Source organism: Danio rerio, chromosome 11 (assembly GCF_052040795.2).
Source record: "Danio rerio strain M-AB ecotype USA chromosome 11, GRCz13ab, whole genome shotgun sequence".
NCBI lineage: Eukaryota > Metazoa > Chordata > Actinopteri > Cypriniformes > Danionidae > Danio > Danio rerio.
The window spans coordinates 25,168,157-25,183,967 of NC_141031.1; the positions used below are offsets into that span (position 1 = coordinate 25,168,157).

The 15,811-nt window shown below is 35.5% G+C and overlaps 2 long non-coding RNA genes across 2 annotated transcripts in view; both read right to left on the reverse strand.

Annotated features, from left to right (window-relative positions):
• The window catches only part of LOC147841783 (uncharacterized), a 751,871-nt gene that overhangs the window by 330,585 nt on the left and 405,475 nt on the right, over positions 1-15,811 (reverse strand). The window lies entirely within an intron of this gene.
• Positions 11,152-15,086, reverse strand: LOC147841785 (uncharacterized). The gene is made up of 5 exons (XR_015502556.1): positions 15,017-15,086; positions 13,663-13,768; positions 13,468-13,537; positions 12,224-12,408; positions 11,152-12,061 (listed from the first exon to the last, which is right to left on the reverse strand). It is a non-coding gene; the product is annotated as an uncharacterized LOC147841785 (long non-coding RNA).

Sequence of the window (15,811 nt, forward strand, 5' to 3'; positions counted from 1 at the left end):
GTGTTTATATGTGTGTCTATAAGAAAGAAAGACAAACAGGTTTAGAAAAGTAAAGGGTGAGTAAATTATGACACAATTTTCATCCATTTAATGACTTCTATAAATAGAATTTACAACTAAAATGGTATTTTCCATTGTTGACTCCAATCGCTTAAATTATCCAAGATGATTTGTCAGACCTGGGATCTTCTAATCTTGATAACTGATCTTTGGCTAATTTAGTTCTTCAAACAAGTTTGCGATTTAGATTAAAATATCTAAATGAACTGATCTGAGATCTATCCTTGAAATCATGATCAGCAAAGCAAAGATAAGATAAGCTGACGGCACAACAGCGCAACGACATCATAGGATTACTATATAATAATCCATGTGAGCAAAGTTACATAAAATTTGTACGGTTTGTTAAATATGATACACAATAACTTTCTAATTTTGTTGTGGGCTACAAGCTATACACTTTCATGATTTAATAGTATTTATAATCTATTTAGTTTTACAGTAAGAGCGAATTTTCTTTATCATAGTAGCCTAGGCTCATTTAGTTTTTTAAATGGTGTAAGGAATAACTGGATGTAAAAGTATTTTGATATCAGTAAAGGTGATACCATTTTCACCTGTGCCGCATGTCTTTGGACTATGGGGTAAACTGGAGCACCCGAAGGAAACCCACGCAAATGCAGAGAAAACATGCAAACTCCACACAGAAACGCCAACTGACCCAGCCGAGGCTCGAACCAATGACCTTCTTGCTGTGAGGCGACAGCACTTCCTACTGACACTTCTATACAGCTTAAAGTAACATTTAAAGGCTTAACTTGGTTAATTAGGGTAACATGGCAGGTTAGGTAATTAGGCAAGTTATTGTATATTGTATAGCTTAAAGAGGCTAATAACTTTGACCTTAAAATCTTTTTCAAAAAAATTAAAAGTGCTATTATTTTAGCCGAAATAAACAAATAAGGTTTTCTTCAGAAGACAAAATATTATCAGACATACTGTAAAAAATTCCTGGCTTTGTTAAACATAATTTCAGAAATATTTTAAAAAGAAACAATTCAAAGGGGGGCTAATAATTCAGACTTCGACTTTGAATGTATATATGTGAGCAATATCCCATGAGTAGTAGTGCGATATTACTGTATATAAACACTGGTGAGAGCCGTGCGTTGGCACGAGGCCAGAGGCCTTTGATATACAGCCATATCACTGCTACAAGTGTGATATTGCGTTTATGCAACTGTTCAATGGCACAATCGTGTATATATGTAAGAAAATCAAACACAGAGAGTCTAAAAAACCTTTTTTTATTAGGAACTACTTTCTTCAACCATTCATTCACATCTGCAGCTGACGTCAGAACAGCAGAAGGCATTACTAATTCACCAACGTTACTTTAGAGCTAGTGTTTGAATGATAAAATAACTCATTTTGATCACACTTTAGGATTATAAGGCTGAACTTGACATGAAATGCCATTCATCTACAGAGATGTCTACTTACAGTGTTACAGTCTACAGTATTTCTCTGTTGCAATCGGGATATCACAATAATTAACCCCGAAAAAAGCAGCGCAATCACTACCAGATTGCTGTGGTGTTTGCGATAAGGAAAAACTCTAAACACGTGTGGACTTTGTTTCTTTCGGTCTGCCAACACAACACACATTCCTGAAATGAGAGCATGTACATTACATTTTTCCACGCCATGTCTTTATAATATCAGCATTTATTTTACCAAAGTATACTCACTAGAGCTTCTGCGCTAGCCTGCCGATTCTGACAGGCGCGTGCGAGTAAACTTCTTTTTGTGTCATTTTACGCTTGAGCAACTAAATGAATGCCAAAGTCTATTTAACTGATTGTGCTTTAATTACATTACAACATCAAGGCTGTAAAAGGAATCGTAAAAAATGGAAAAAAAAACTCACAATAACAGGTCAACAGAAGTTTATCAGTATGGGAAGAACACTAGCTCGGCATATACCCTTTAAGTTTGTTGTGTTGAAAACCGAGATAGGATGCAGCGAGTTTTGGGCGGCCGCTGCAATCGGGTTCTGTACCAAAGCTGGCAACCCGGGGGTGTTTAGACTGTACCAAAAAGGGGGGTGAAATTACAGGAGTTCATTTTATTCATTTTCTTGTCGGCTTAGTCCCTTTATTAATCTGGAGTCGCCACAGTGGAATGAACCGCCAACTTATCCAGTAAGTTTTTACGCAGAGGATGCCCCTCCAGCCACAACCCATGGGAAACATCCACACACACATACACACACTCATACACTACGGACAATTTAGCCTACCCAATTCACCTGTTCTGCATGTCTTAGGACTGTGGGGAAAACCGGAGCACCCGGAGGAAACCCACGCAAACGCAGGGAGAACATGCAAACTCCACAAAGAAACGTCAACTGAGCAGAGGCTCAAACCAGCAACCTTCTTGCTGTGAGGCGACAGCACTACCTACTGAGCCACTGCTTCGCCCAGGAGTTTTCAGGAAGAAATAAAAAATGGGATTGCTGGACATTGGTCTGAAATACGTGATACTCCCAGGATAAAACGTTAATGTTGGCAGGTATGCTTACCAGTTTATAATAATTTGATCTGCTGTAGTTAGAAATCAGATTGTCATAATCTTCTAAGCATAAGGGCTTATTATGCAGTTCTGTCGCCATTTTGTGGATAGAAAATGTCAACTGCCTTTGGTCTACACTATGGCAGGCTATTGGCCGTCAACGCTATTTAAAAATAGGCACTATTCTTACAATTTATTTGCATAGTTGCAATCTAAACAACTACATTCTTGACTAACAAAGCCTCAAAAGTACATTTTGTTGTATAACAGCAGTAATATTTGTCCAACTGTAGTATCTCTCTGCAAATTGCTGGCTGTATGTGGGCGGAGTAATACACAAAGGGTAAAGAGGCTGTACGGGTGCTGATATTACTTAAGTATCCCAGGGCTATCAGGGCTAATCAGATTCGAGAACCAGACAGAACTGCTGTATATATATATATATATATATATATATATATATATATATATATATATATATATATATATATATATATATAGTTATATTATATAGTTACATTATACAAATTATATACTATTTTAATATTTTCCCAAGTGTATATATCTTCTACTGTAAGAAAATATCAGCATTCGGTACGTACATTCAGTATTACCTTTGGTTGAAATGACCCAATCTAATCCTGTTTTTATGAAACAAGCAAGCTCCCGAGCAGGTTTAAGCTACCAGAGCTGTTATAAAAACAACACTTGGATGAGTTTTAAAGAACTGAACAATTCAAGATCATGACAAATTCTCAATAACCAAATCCAGCTAATAGAGTAATCCACGTACAAAAAACAGAGCCCAGTTTTTTTTTTTTTTTTTTTTTTGACCCCATAGGTTTCATAGCATGGACAATAAGCAGTTCCTTAAAATACTTTGTTCATCAAAAAGTTGTGCTGGTTAAATGTTCCACTTTTTTATGACGTTTATCTGGCTTTTGCTCGTATCACTGGTTTATGAATCACTATAGATTATATCAAATAACAGGCAACATGAAAATGAATTGACCAAAGACCATGAAGAACTGAGATTAAATCTCATACAGTTAATAAATGGTTCATTAAAGAACGGTGGAAGACTGATTTATGTCTTGACTCACAACATTATTTGCAGTCAAAATAAATGTGTAATCAACAAAAGAGAAACTCGGTTTGAAGCACGTCCGGCGAAGAGACAACATAATTATTCATTTGATTGTAATGAAGATGTTAATAATCACTCGACATCTGCAACATTTTTCCAATCTGTCAAGAAGTGGAGCACTTAAGTAGAGGCGCAGTGATTTTTTGGCTGTATTCAAATTGCACTGCAGTTAATTTCCAGCTCCCCGCTTGACTTCTGAATGAGAGACAAATAGGAGAAAGAAAGTTTGCGAAATCGTGTAGTTCAAAAGACTGTCAACAATGGCATGCGAATGGCTGAGAGCATAAACATACAGCACACAGTGGAGATCCCAGGGGTTGTCATAGTTTGACTTCAAAAAGGCGAACCGAGGAAAGTGAGAATCTCTGGGAACAAAGCGAATGCTACAGCCTCCATGTGGAGAAGGTTCGGGTTTGCTGTCATTCAAGCTAAAGTGACAGAGAAATGTTTGCAGTGGTTGCAGACATGAACCACTCAAATGGTGGAGATTTGGTACTTCTCTCCTGGAGACTGTGTGAATAATTCAGAGCCTCTGGGGATGCCAATCCAGCTCGGGGGGAAGCCACTGTACTGTTTTACCTGATCTGTCTGTACAGGTAACACAACAGGGCAAAACAACTCGAAATCCTTCACTACTAAAGGTTTACCGAGTTTTAATTCACCCTGCAAAAGTATTGATGCTTCAAAGAATTTTATTAAAAGCTAGAAATGAGCCGTAGGTACACAAATATAAATATCTGTATGTGGGATTCATAGTGGCATTCTACACCTAGAAATAAATTACAGTTTTGGATTTGGACCAAATAGAAATGACATTAAAAACAGTATTTAATGTTCTCCACTAAGCAAACACACACTCTCAAATCATGCTGGATAACAACAGGAGGTTTTACTGATGCAATTATTCTTAACATAGGGGTATTTACTAGGGATGTAACGGTATCAGAATTTCACGGTACGAAAATACCTTGGTATGAATGACACGGTACGGTATTTATTGAATAATTTACAGGAAAAACAAAACTAATGAAAAGACTCGAAAAAAGTGCCAAAAGTGTTTATTTACCTTAGCACTGAACATATCAATGACATACAAATTAGCCATGTATCTGTAAGTTTCGAAACAAGAATTTCAATTTTTCAATTTTAATAACAAAAAACTATTAAACCATATAAAAAATAAAGTTTCAATTTAATATTTTTAAAAACTCATCACATTCAACATTTAATCACTCACTCACTTAGATAGAGATGGGTTTTTTAAGGAAAATTATCATATAACTATAATCTGGTAAAAGCTGGGATCTCTGGGCATGTCCCCTGCAACAGAAAAAAAAAACTCTCTCATTAGGGAAAGAGAGCTATGATTTAGCCAAGGTTGACAGCAGTGTAAACGCTGTGCATTGTCATTCCACCACTTGAGAGGACAAGCCATGAGTGAGATAGAGGTCTCTTTGTGGTACAAGTCAATGTCTGCATCAATCTAACAAGTGTGCTGTGTTCTGCAGTCCCCATGACTGTTTTTAATCGTATTCCCCGACTTGTATTTCACCACAGTCTGGCAGTGCCTACATACTGTTTTTTTTCTTTGTCTGTCACCTTTTCTCCTTTTTCGTATCTTTTTAGAAAGAAACTGAAATGCTTCTACACATCCAATTTAAAACCCGCTTTAGGTTTGATCATTTCCAGCTCTTTTTCTTCCCCGCTACTAGCAGCACACTCCATTTCCGCATTACTGGATCTGTAGTGACAACAGATAGCAAAGGATGATGGCCACGCCTAGGCTGATGGGAATTGTAGTTCCCGCTACCTCCCGTTCGCTTCATTCGCCTAAGCAAACTTTTCTCAGAAATATACTTTTATTGAGTCATGCGCCTACGGTAATATTGAAAAAATTTACTATTGCGGTATGGCGGTATTTACAATATTGTTACATCCCTAGTATTTACACAACATCATTTTCAACAACAACAAAAATAACTTATGTTTTTATATTTTGGCTGTTCATTTGCACTGCAAAAATGTGAAAACTTCTGAGAAACTTCTACGTTTTTTGGATGGATAAGGACTGCAATCAATTGCAATAATGTACACAAATTTTACTTGAGAAACAAGTATTGGAAATGCCAAATTTCAAATAAAAATTTCTCAATACACAAATAACTATTTACACTTGCTTGAGGTGGTTTTGGACTTCGAAAAAAGTTTAACGCAAATAATGAGAGATAGAAATGAATAAATTCTGAAATAACAAACATCAGGGACATCAAAAGCTGGTGAAAGCAATGCAGATTAATCAAAAAGCAAACCGAGCATGTGCACAGAAAAAAAAAAAAAACATACCCGTATGCCTCACGCACCGCTCCACCTTTCCGGTGTCGAACATGCACGCTGGAAAAATAGCAACGCTGCTCACCCGCCACTGATGCGTTGTGAAACTGGTGTAACAACCTTTTATGCTGAGGCTTCGGCACGCAGTGAGTTTTGCAAGTCAACAAGACAAATTTGAAATAATATGATGCTGATCCTAAACCTAATAAATCTAATTCCTGGCCATGAGTTGGGTCTAAGACAACACACAACAGATAATTCTATAAAACATCTTTTTTTTTTTTGCAGTCTAATTTAATTTTAATGAAATTAATATTCATGTAAAAGATTTCTTAAATTATCTAAGCATCACTATTATTGTTATCATATACATAATTGTGCAATAACAATAATACTATTATTTACTTATAATTATATTTATTTTTGTTATATATATATATGTATATATATATATATATATATATATATATATATATATATATATATATATATATATATATATATATATATATATATATATTTGATAGGAATGTACATAACTTGCTTTTTTGTATTATGAAAACATTTGCTTCACGTGACAATGTAAACTTAGCTAAAGTCTTAGCTATTGTTATTGGACTTCATCTTGACAACCTGCTGTCAGACATGTTGAGTCGCTTTAGAACAGCTCAACATTTTGCAAACTCAGTTAAAACTATACAGTAAATTTAGTTTGCTGGCTTAACAGGGTTTATCAGATAATGAAGAAAATTACAACTGGGTGCCAGATTAACACTAATAACTGTGACAAATCTGAAAGTGTTCTTTAAATTTAATCAGTGCTTTTCCCCAAAAAAATATCTCATCTCATATGCTCCAGAATATAAAGATGAATCTCATGAAATATGTTTAAAAATGACTCTTTAAAGCAGTGACCTCCCCATTGAATACATAGCGGTTTTCTTTCTCTGCTTCTGTAAGAGCTAAACTGGTGGAAAAGATAGTTGCGGTATATAGGTCGATATCGCTGCTGTGCTCATCTGGAAATCAAAAGCTTAGAAAGCGGAGGGAATGACCTGTGTCAAAGAGGCGAAGAATGAAATCATCAGAATGGAAGCGGCAGCCAGCAACACTGTATTGCCAACAGCTTTGTTAGAGCGAGTGCATGGCAGCCTCTTTTCCCTTGAGCCACAGGTTGAAGTCCTGCAGGACATGTTCCATCTGATGAAAAGCCCTTTTTTTGTCCCAGTGAACACCGATTCAGTGTTCCATCTTTAAGTTCTCTATTCACAATTCTGCATGTTTACAGATATGCACAGGAGAGAGCAGCCATCAACTATTTTTTTTAGTTTTTTTAGATTCATCTAAAAATATTTGGTGAGGTGATCTGGATTGAGATTTATAACATTTAGGGACAGATTTGCTAACAGCTTGTGCCAGCACAAATAGTCTTTTCGGCATTAAAGCAGTACTGTCTGTATTTACTAAAAATGCACAGGAAAAAAAAGGTGTGGAAACAACTATTTTTGCACTTGACCTTACTAAATATTTGTTAGTTTCCAGGTCAAAAACAACTTTTGTAAGACTTGAGTATTTAAATGAATAATGCAATGTATTTACTAATGTTTGTACTTCTCAAATTATGGGTTTTATATATTGTCATTAAACAGACAACAACGGCATTTCTTAATGTTGTAATTTTCACTTCAAGAGTTCACAGTTAGTGTGAACCCTGGGCTCCTTCCCATTAGCAGGACGATAGAGGAGTTTGAGCTCAGGTAGATCTCGATGAACTCCCTCGACTTGTTAAAGGCTAATTACAGTTAATAGGAATATCTATACTGCTTACTAAGAGGTCGTCTATAGTCCCAGTTTGGTATGGTGAAATTACTTATATCACGTGTTTTTGGACTGTGGGAGGAAAGCAGGGGACCCAGGGGGAAACCCATTGTGGAACCAGTGACGTTCTTGCTGTGAGGCAACAGAGCTAATCACTGGGCCACCATGTCACCCAATCTAGTAAATGGAGGGAGGAGAAGGGGGGATTAGCTAATGCAGGACTTCATTTTGATGGCCCTAATATGACAACAGACAAGCTGATTTGTGTTTTGAAAGTTGTGTTTTGTTTTTTAAAATTTAATGAAATGTTGATAATAGTTGGTAGAACATTACTGAAAATACATGTCTGAATATAGTTTGGAGTAAGTAATTTTATATATGGTTAAAATGCATTTGAAATGATGTTGTTTTGCTTCATAATGCGCTTAAATGCAGACTACTAAAAAGTTCTTAGTTGTATAAGTGTATTTGTTGCATGTCTACAAATACACTATTGAACAACTAACCCAAATTGGAAAGGCTTTAAAAGTTTTAAAAAACAATCTACAGATACCACACAGATGAGATTAAGCAGACATGTAAATTAATGTAAGGACAGCAGATTATCTTTAGGAAAACTAATCTGGGCCCTGATGTCTTCAAATCAGCTTCTTATTTTATGCCATTTGCCTATGGCAATTAAGAAAATGACATCTCACACTTTGAGGATCTTTCTGAGAAACATTCCTGCATAAACTGCTAATGAAATAATAATAGAATTGCTAAGAATTCGCTGTTTTTATCTTGTCAAGTTAGAGCTGTAGCTAAGCAGTTCTGTCATGCCGACTAGCAGGTGCTAGAAGCAGAAAGCAAGCTATCGCCTGGAGTTATGCACAATTAATAAGAGACAGAATTATACATACACATGTGTGTTTATGCTTCCAAGACCTGTCTGTTGAATCAGATCGCCTGAAGACAAAAAGGAAAATATAGAAATCATCAACACTCTCTCATGAGCGTTTGTAAAAAAAAAAAAAAAAAAACAGCCACATGCTGAATTTCACCTGACAACAAAAATCTTAGTTTGATACAGAGTGGCAAATATTTACATGATTTTGATACTGTTGTCAAGAATGTCCCCCAGTTTGCCACTTCATTTATTTGTATAACCCCAATTAAAACTAGAAAAGGTGTTAAATTTCTACATAAAGTACATGCACATACAGTAAATGATTTCAAGACATATCTGGTTATTCAGATTGCCTGAAGAAGAAAAATCCTTTGGATTTTGAATAAGCTATTGCCATCTGTGAAAACAGCCACATGCTGAATTTCACCTGGCAAAGCATCACATGCTTGGAGAAACTAGTACAACAAGACAAAAATAACACTTACACAGTGCTAAAATCAGAATAGTGCTGCAAAATGTTCACTACTTTGATGTCTTCAAGATTTCCTCAGTTTGCCCCTTCAAATCACAGGGGTATTTTAATTTCACCTTGAGTATCTGTATAACCCCAATTAAAACCAAAAGAGCTGTTAAAGTTCTGCTTTATTTTGGAATTAATTAATGTTATGCGGCAAAATAAGAAACTTTTCCAACAGGCTAATTAGTTCTATTAATGGTCAAATTAAATAATTAGTGTGAACAATAGGGAATATTACCAAGAATGAATTTAAAGGCAGTCCTTGAGTTTAGAAATGGAAAAGAACCAGGGGTCAGTTGGAGCCTTTCTGGCAACTTTCCGATCATTTGAAATGGAAAAGTGTTAGACAATCTGACTCCAGGCTATAACTGAAAGAAACAGGGCCTAAAACGGGAAGGTTTAAATTAAAGCTCTAGAGATGATTCGTGGGCTTAATCTAATCTAATTCCTTGAAGTTTACCATTTGTGTGGTGCAGGAAAGGTATATCTCTGTAATTCGGCTGGCAATGGTAGTCTAGAGTTGGCGTCTGGAAAGCCGTTTGGTTCCAGACGTGGGCGCGTCATTTGTACGTATTGGAGATCAAAGCACATGTATGTGCTGACAGAGTCCTCAAAGCGTCTTAATTAGGCAGTGATACATGCAGGGACTTCTCATAATTCACACCAACGCAAAATTCCCTTGGATAGAACAAAAAAACAAACAAAAAAAAGAGAAACGAGGAGTTTTCTCGGATTTGCCAAATCTTGTAACAAGAGAATGAGCAGAAACAATGTTCTGCATCTGAGAAACAACTTCTAAAAGAAAAAAAACAATGAAGAATTGCTTTTTAAACATAGAAAGCGTAGATTGTCTGGGGACTGTAGCTGTATGATCTATTAAAACTGTGAATTCTTTGAAACATGAGAAGTGCTTGGTTCTATATCGCTGCAGTTAATGACTGCTAGTTCATTACAAAAGACTTGAGTTGGAAAAAAAGAAAGACTGAGGCAGAAAACCTTTTTTATTGATGCACATGGCAGTCAGGGTCCGCAAAGGTTTTAAACAAAATGGGTCTTCGGCTGCAATTTCTGGTAACGCTTTCTTTTACAACCCGCAAAGTACCGCGTAAGTACAGTGAAATTACAGTGTACTTTTCTGTACGTACTGTGTAAGTATAATGAACGTATATGTGTAGGTATGAGGGAACAAACCGTAATGCTTGGGTAAAAAGGGGGTAACAACCAGATGTTCATCACGAAAATGACCGCGTAAGTACAGTGAAATAACGGTGTACTTTTCTGTACCTATAGTGTAAGTATAAATAATGTTTACGTAAGTATAAGGGAACAAACTGTAATGCTCGGGTAATAAGGGGATAACAACCAGATATTTAGCATAAAAGGTACCGCGTAAGTACAGTGAAATAACGTTGTACTTTTCTTTAAATTGCAAAAGAACAACCCAGATAGCAAAATACACTCGGGCCAGTTCCGGCTAGATTGTTGCCTGCCGGAGACTAACCCCTCGGCCCAACTTCGGCTGCCGGACTCGGGCCGGATGCCTGTGGACTCACTGCCCGATTCCGGCCCGAATCAAGCGGGCCAGATGCGGCGGCCGTAAGCGAGCCGACGCTGCGCATCCGCGCCGGAATCGGCGCGGGGGTAATGTGCGCTGCGGCCCGGAGCTGGCGCGACTCCGTTTTTATACACCTTATAAAACCTTTTGGTATTACATTGGTACTTGATATATGGTATTACAACCATTTGAATTTATACAACAGCAAACACAGGCTATATTTTAAACACAAAGTGTAAGCACTGTGTTTAACCTTTGAATAAAGTGCAAACTGCATACATATTCTGTAACGAAAATAATCAGACAAATGACAAAATAAATAAATGTTAAACGTTTATTGATTACATGAAAAAAATAGTACTAAAATTTTATAAATAATTTTGTAGTGCACAAGAATATCAATATAAAAACAACAATAAAACAACACAATAAAGACACAAAGATTTAAACAAAATATCTAAAAATTACACACAAACACAGATGTTTTTTTAAAACAACCCTGTTTTCCCCAATAGACTTGAATAAAAAATTTGTAAAAAACAGCTAAATTTTATATAAACCTAAATATAGAAACCAATTTAAGATATAGCAAGAAACATCTTAAAAATACCAATGACAATCCGTAAAATATCCATGTCAAACTTGTAAAAAGTACTGCAGAATTCTGAAGAAACATCTTGAAACATTTTTAATAAAACATTAAAATAATAATAAACAAACAAATATATATATATATATATATATATATATAAAATTGCAGAAGTATAAAGTCAAACTTTTTTTTTAAAATAAACTTGAACAAAATCAATTGCACAAACATATACATTTCATATATACACATGTCTTGTGCAATTTTATATTTATAATTTTATTTGTATTACGTTTATTAAAAATGTATCAAGATGTTTCTTTCTTCAGAATTTGGCGCACACACATACATACATACCATACATATATATACACACACACACACACACACATATATATATACATATACATATATATATAAATGCAAATGAAAGAAACAAATTGTTCAAGTATCAGGGAACATCCTAATACACTTAAAATGTTGTTTAAAAAATAAAACAAAATAGTGATGTAGACATTTGACACATTAGCTTTCTCTTCTTTTTTCCTCCATCCCTGTCAGGGGCAAGTTGTAGCTACCTTGTAATGCATTTTTCCACTTCTTTATCAGTGGCGTGGTATGGACATTTGTCCTCACTCCATCTGTGATTAAAAGATAAACAGATAATTAGTAGTGAACAAGTACTAATGTAAAAAAAAAGAAAAAATTAGGAAAAAAGTAGGCTACCTATGAAGCAAAAAAACTATCAAAAAAAAAACAAATAAACTTAAAACACTTTGAAATTAGCAAGAGCTTGAACTTACCAGTTTCTTCATTTGTTCAGGCTGCTCCTTTAGTTGATTTTCAAGCTTTTCTAAATCAAATTGGCCAAAGGAAGGTCAAATGTGTTTACATCTGGAATTTCATCACGTCTGTTTTGGTTTTGTGAGAATCAGGCCCAGCTGCTGCTTTATGACGTTGCATGATTTTAAAACTTCAGTCAGTCGTGCTAAAAAAGAAAAATAACAGATTAGTATAAATCAACCTGTAGCTTATTCTCATACAACTTCTGTAAATACAACAGTGGGTTAGACACTGCTGATATTCTCTAGTTGATCTTTACTTTCTAGCTGCATTAAACCTTAACAAATTTAGTGATGTCTTCAATTCTTACAAAGACATCACGAGATGCAATAAGTTCTGTCTTGATCTCACTAGAACAAAGACTGTAAATGTTCATAGGTGTACTGCAGGAGTGTCCAAACTTTTTGGGCCAAGGGCCAGATGCAAAAAAACAAACGTTGTCGTGGGCCGAATTTTACATACATTTTTTCCACACATTTTTAAACATATTAGTTTTAGTAACTCATTTCTAATAACTGATTTATTTTATCTTTGCCATGATGACAGTAAATAATATTTGACTAGATATTTTTAAGACACTTCTATACAGCTTAAAGTGACATTTAAAGGCTTAACTAGGTTAATTAAGTTAACTAGTCAAGTTAAGGTAATTAGGCAAGTTATTTTAGAACAATGGTTTGTTCTGAAGACTTAAGGTGCTAATAATTTTGACCTTAAAATGGTTCATAAAAAAATTTAAACCGCTTTTTATTCTAGCCGAAATAAAACATGTCTTTCTCCAAAAGAAAAAATATTATCAGACATACTGTAAAAATGTTCTTGCTCTGTTAAACATCATTTGGGAAATATTTAAAAAAGAAGAAATAAATCAATGAGGGGCTAATAATTCAGACTTCAACTGTGTGTAGACAGACAGACAGACAGACAGACAGATAGATAGATAGATCATAACAAGAACTGCTGCTTAATTGAATGCATGTAATAGCGACACCCGGTGGTTATTTATTGAATTATGTTCATTTTTGTATAGCGGGCCAGATTCTATTGATATTTATAAAAAGCCACGCGGGCCGTAGTTTGGACACGCCTGGTGTACTGGAATGTACAGTATCTGTGCATCTTGATGGTGGTCCTAAGATTTCTGCCATAGTCATTGATGGTGATGGTACTTGTGGTGCTGCACTGATTTCTGAAATCTTCATACCTGCCTTTTATCCAGCCTCTTTGTTCCAAGTAATTTTTCTTCATCATGGTATAGATGTGTCTATACTGTCCTTTAATCAGATACATTTACAAAACAAAACATCACTTTAGTATAGTGCCAGGGCAAAACTCACAGGTTGTAATAGATCAATGACATAATGTTCACAGTATGTGTTTAAAATAATTGCAAACAAACCTGTTCTGTGTTTAGATGTATGACAGGCGATCATCATCCTCATCTGTCTACCAGTCAGAAATCACAGTTGCGTGTGGATGTTTGAGTCGAGCTTCCTCATATGCATCTATAATAAAACATCACATTGTTGTTAACCTCCCATAAAGAAAAGTTCAAATCCCGAAATACTATCAAAGTTAATTAATGCATATAATACCTATAGTGTAAATAATCAGTACACAGAAGGTTGCACAAGATTTATTCGGAGATTCATGCAGAGTGACAGCCTTATGAATCTGAGACATAGATTTGTAAGATGGTCAAGCACATGCATTATTCTGTACCCATGAAGATTAACCTACCATTGTGAAAAATGTTTGATGATGATAGCCAATAACAATAAACCATTTCAGCTGTTTGTGAAGCAATTAGTAATGTAATGTCTGAAAAGCTCAATCTATGTTGAAAATGTATCAGCAGTTTACAGCTTATAATGGACTTTTAGCACACAACTATAACATGCCTATTCACGTTCAAAAGAGTGTGCCATTGACTTCTTTGGTCGTGATGTGCTGCAAAATGATCTCACTAACCTTTGTTAAACAAGAACAATGAGACTTAACCAACAAATATTGTTACCCATTCATTTAAATCAGAATTTATCACTGTCAATAACATAAAAAAAAAAAAAAAACCATCAAAATCTGCTTTAAGACGTTCAGTTTTACATTAACTGACCATTACAGCTTGAACAAAAGATATAATTGATTCACATAGGCTAACACATATGAATTAAAGTGCATAGTAATATATTTCTCTTGGATAATTTAATGAGAATAGTAAACAGTCGAGTTTCGATCATTTTCGTGACTAACTGCATAAACAAGATAAACAATAATATTTTATTAATCCAAAACGATTAGTTTTTATTTACACATAATCACAGAATTAATACTGTTGGATAAGTATACGCCTGTACAATGATTTTTTTCAACATCCACGGTACTTTATAATGTTAAATCAGGAAAAAAACACGTTTTGCCAAGTTAGTTAATGGATTCGTCTACAGAAACTTTCTTTAACGCAAAGTTAGCATACACACAAATTCGTTTCATGTTTCTTTAAAATAATTAAAATAGTGTTCAGTTACTACACACGTTACAATCTAACATTGTGTAAAAAGAAAAGGAACTTTCAGACGTGTTTGTAACTGTTAGCGTTAGCATACATTAGCTCCAGTCGTGTTTCTTAAAGCAAGTTACATTTCGTATCAAACTGTTTTAAATTACTAAACGCTGTTACAACCAAACACCGTGGAAATGTTTTAAGCTCTAAATTCGCTAATTATACAGAACACAAGCAGTAAAAAGCTTACCTTTCTGACCGGACTCCACGTGAGTCTTTGAAAAACCAAACTTTTCTTCTTGTGATCTTCGTGCCATGGTGGTTGACAACCAGCTTTTTGGAGCATTACCGCCACCGTCTGGATTGGAGTTTGGATCAGGAGTTACGCATGTGTTTATTATGAAACCAACTTCTGCTTAAAAAAAAAAAACAGTCAGCACAGGAGCGTGCTATCTCAAAAATAAGCGAATTTTACATAGTTTTTCTCTAGATGACATGTATAATCTATTTATAAATAATATTGTTTTGTTTGCGTCTAAACATTGCGACCATCCACACTAAATATTCTTTTTTTTTTTTTTTTGCTATCGTACCATGAATATTTTCTCAAATTATCATTAAACGTGGAGCTAACAGATTACTAGATAAAATAAGAACTTAATCGGTTGCCATCAGCCGAATCCTTGCCAGAAGCGGCCAGGATATGGTTGACCGGAATCGGGCCAGTGCTTTACAGCCGCATCACAACCGCATGTGCGCGAGCGAGCTGCGGGCCGCACTCGGCCCGGATAACACTCGCCGATGCCGAGTCGGAGCCGGAGGCGCCGGAGGGCAGCCGAGCTCGGGCCGATTACTGCCTGCTATCTGGGAAACCATAATTTTTGCGTAAAAGGGGAGTAACAATAAGATATCCATCACGCAAAGAAGTATATTAAGTTTACGATGTACATTTCTTCAAGTATTGTATACATATAAAGAATTATGCAAGGATGGTGACAACCTATTGCTATCTGCAAATGTACTGTATATGCACCTGCGTGAGTAC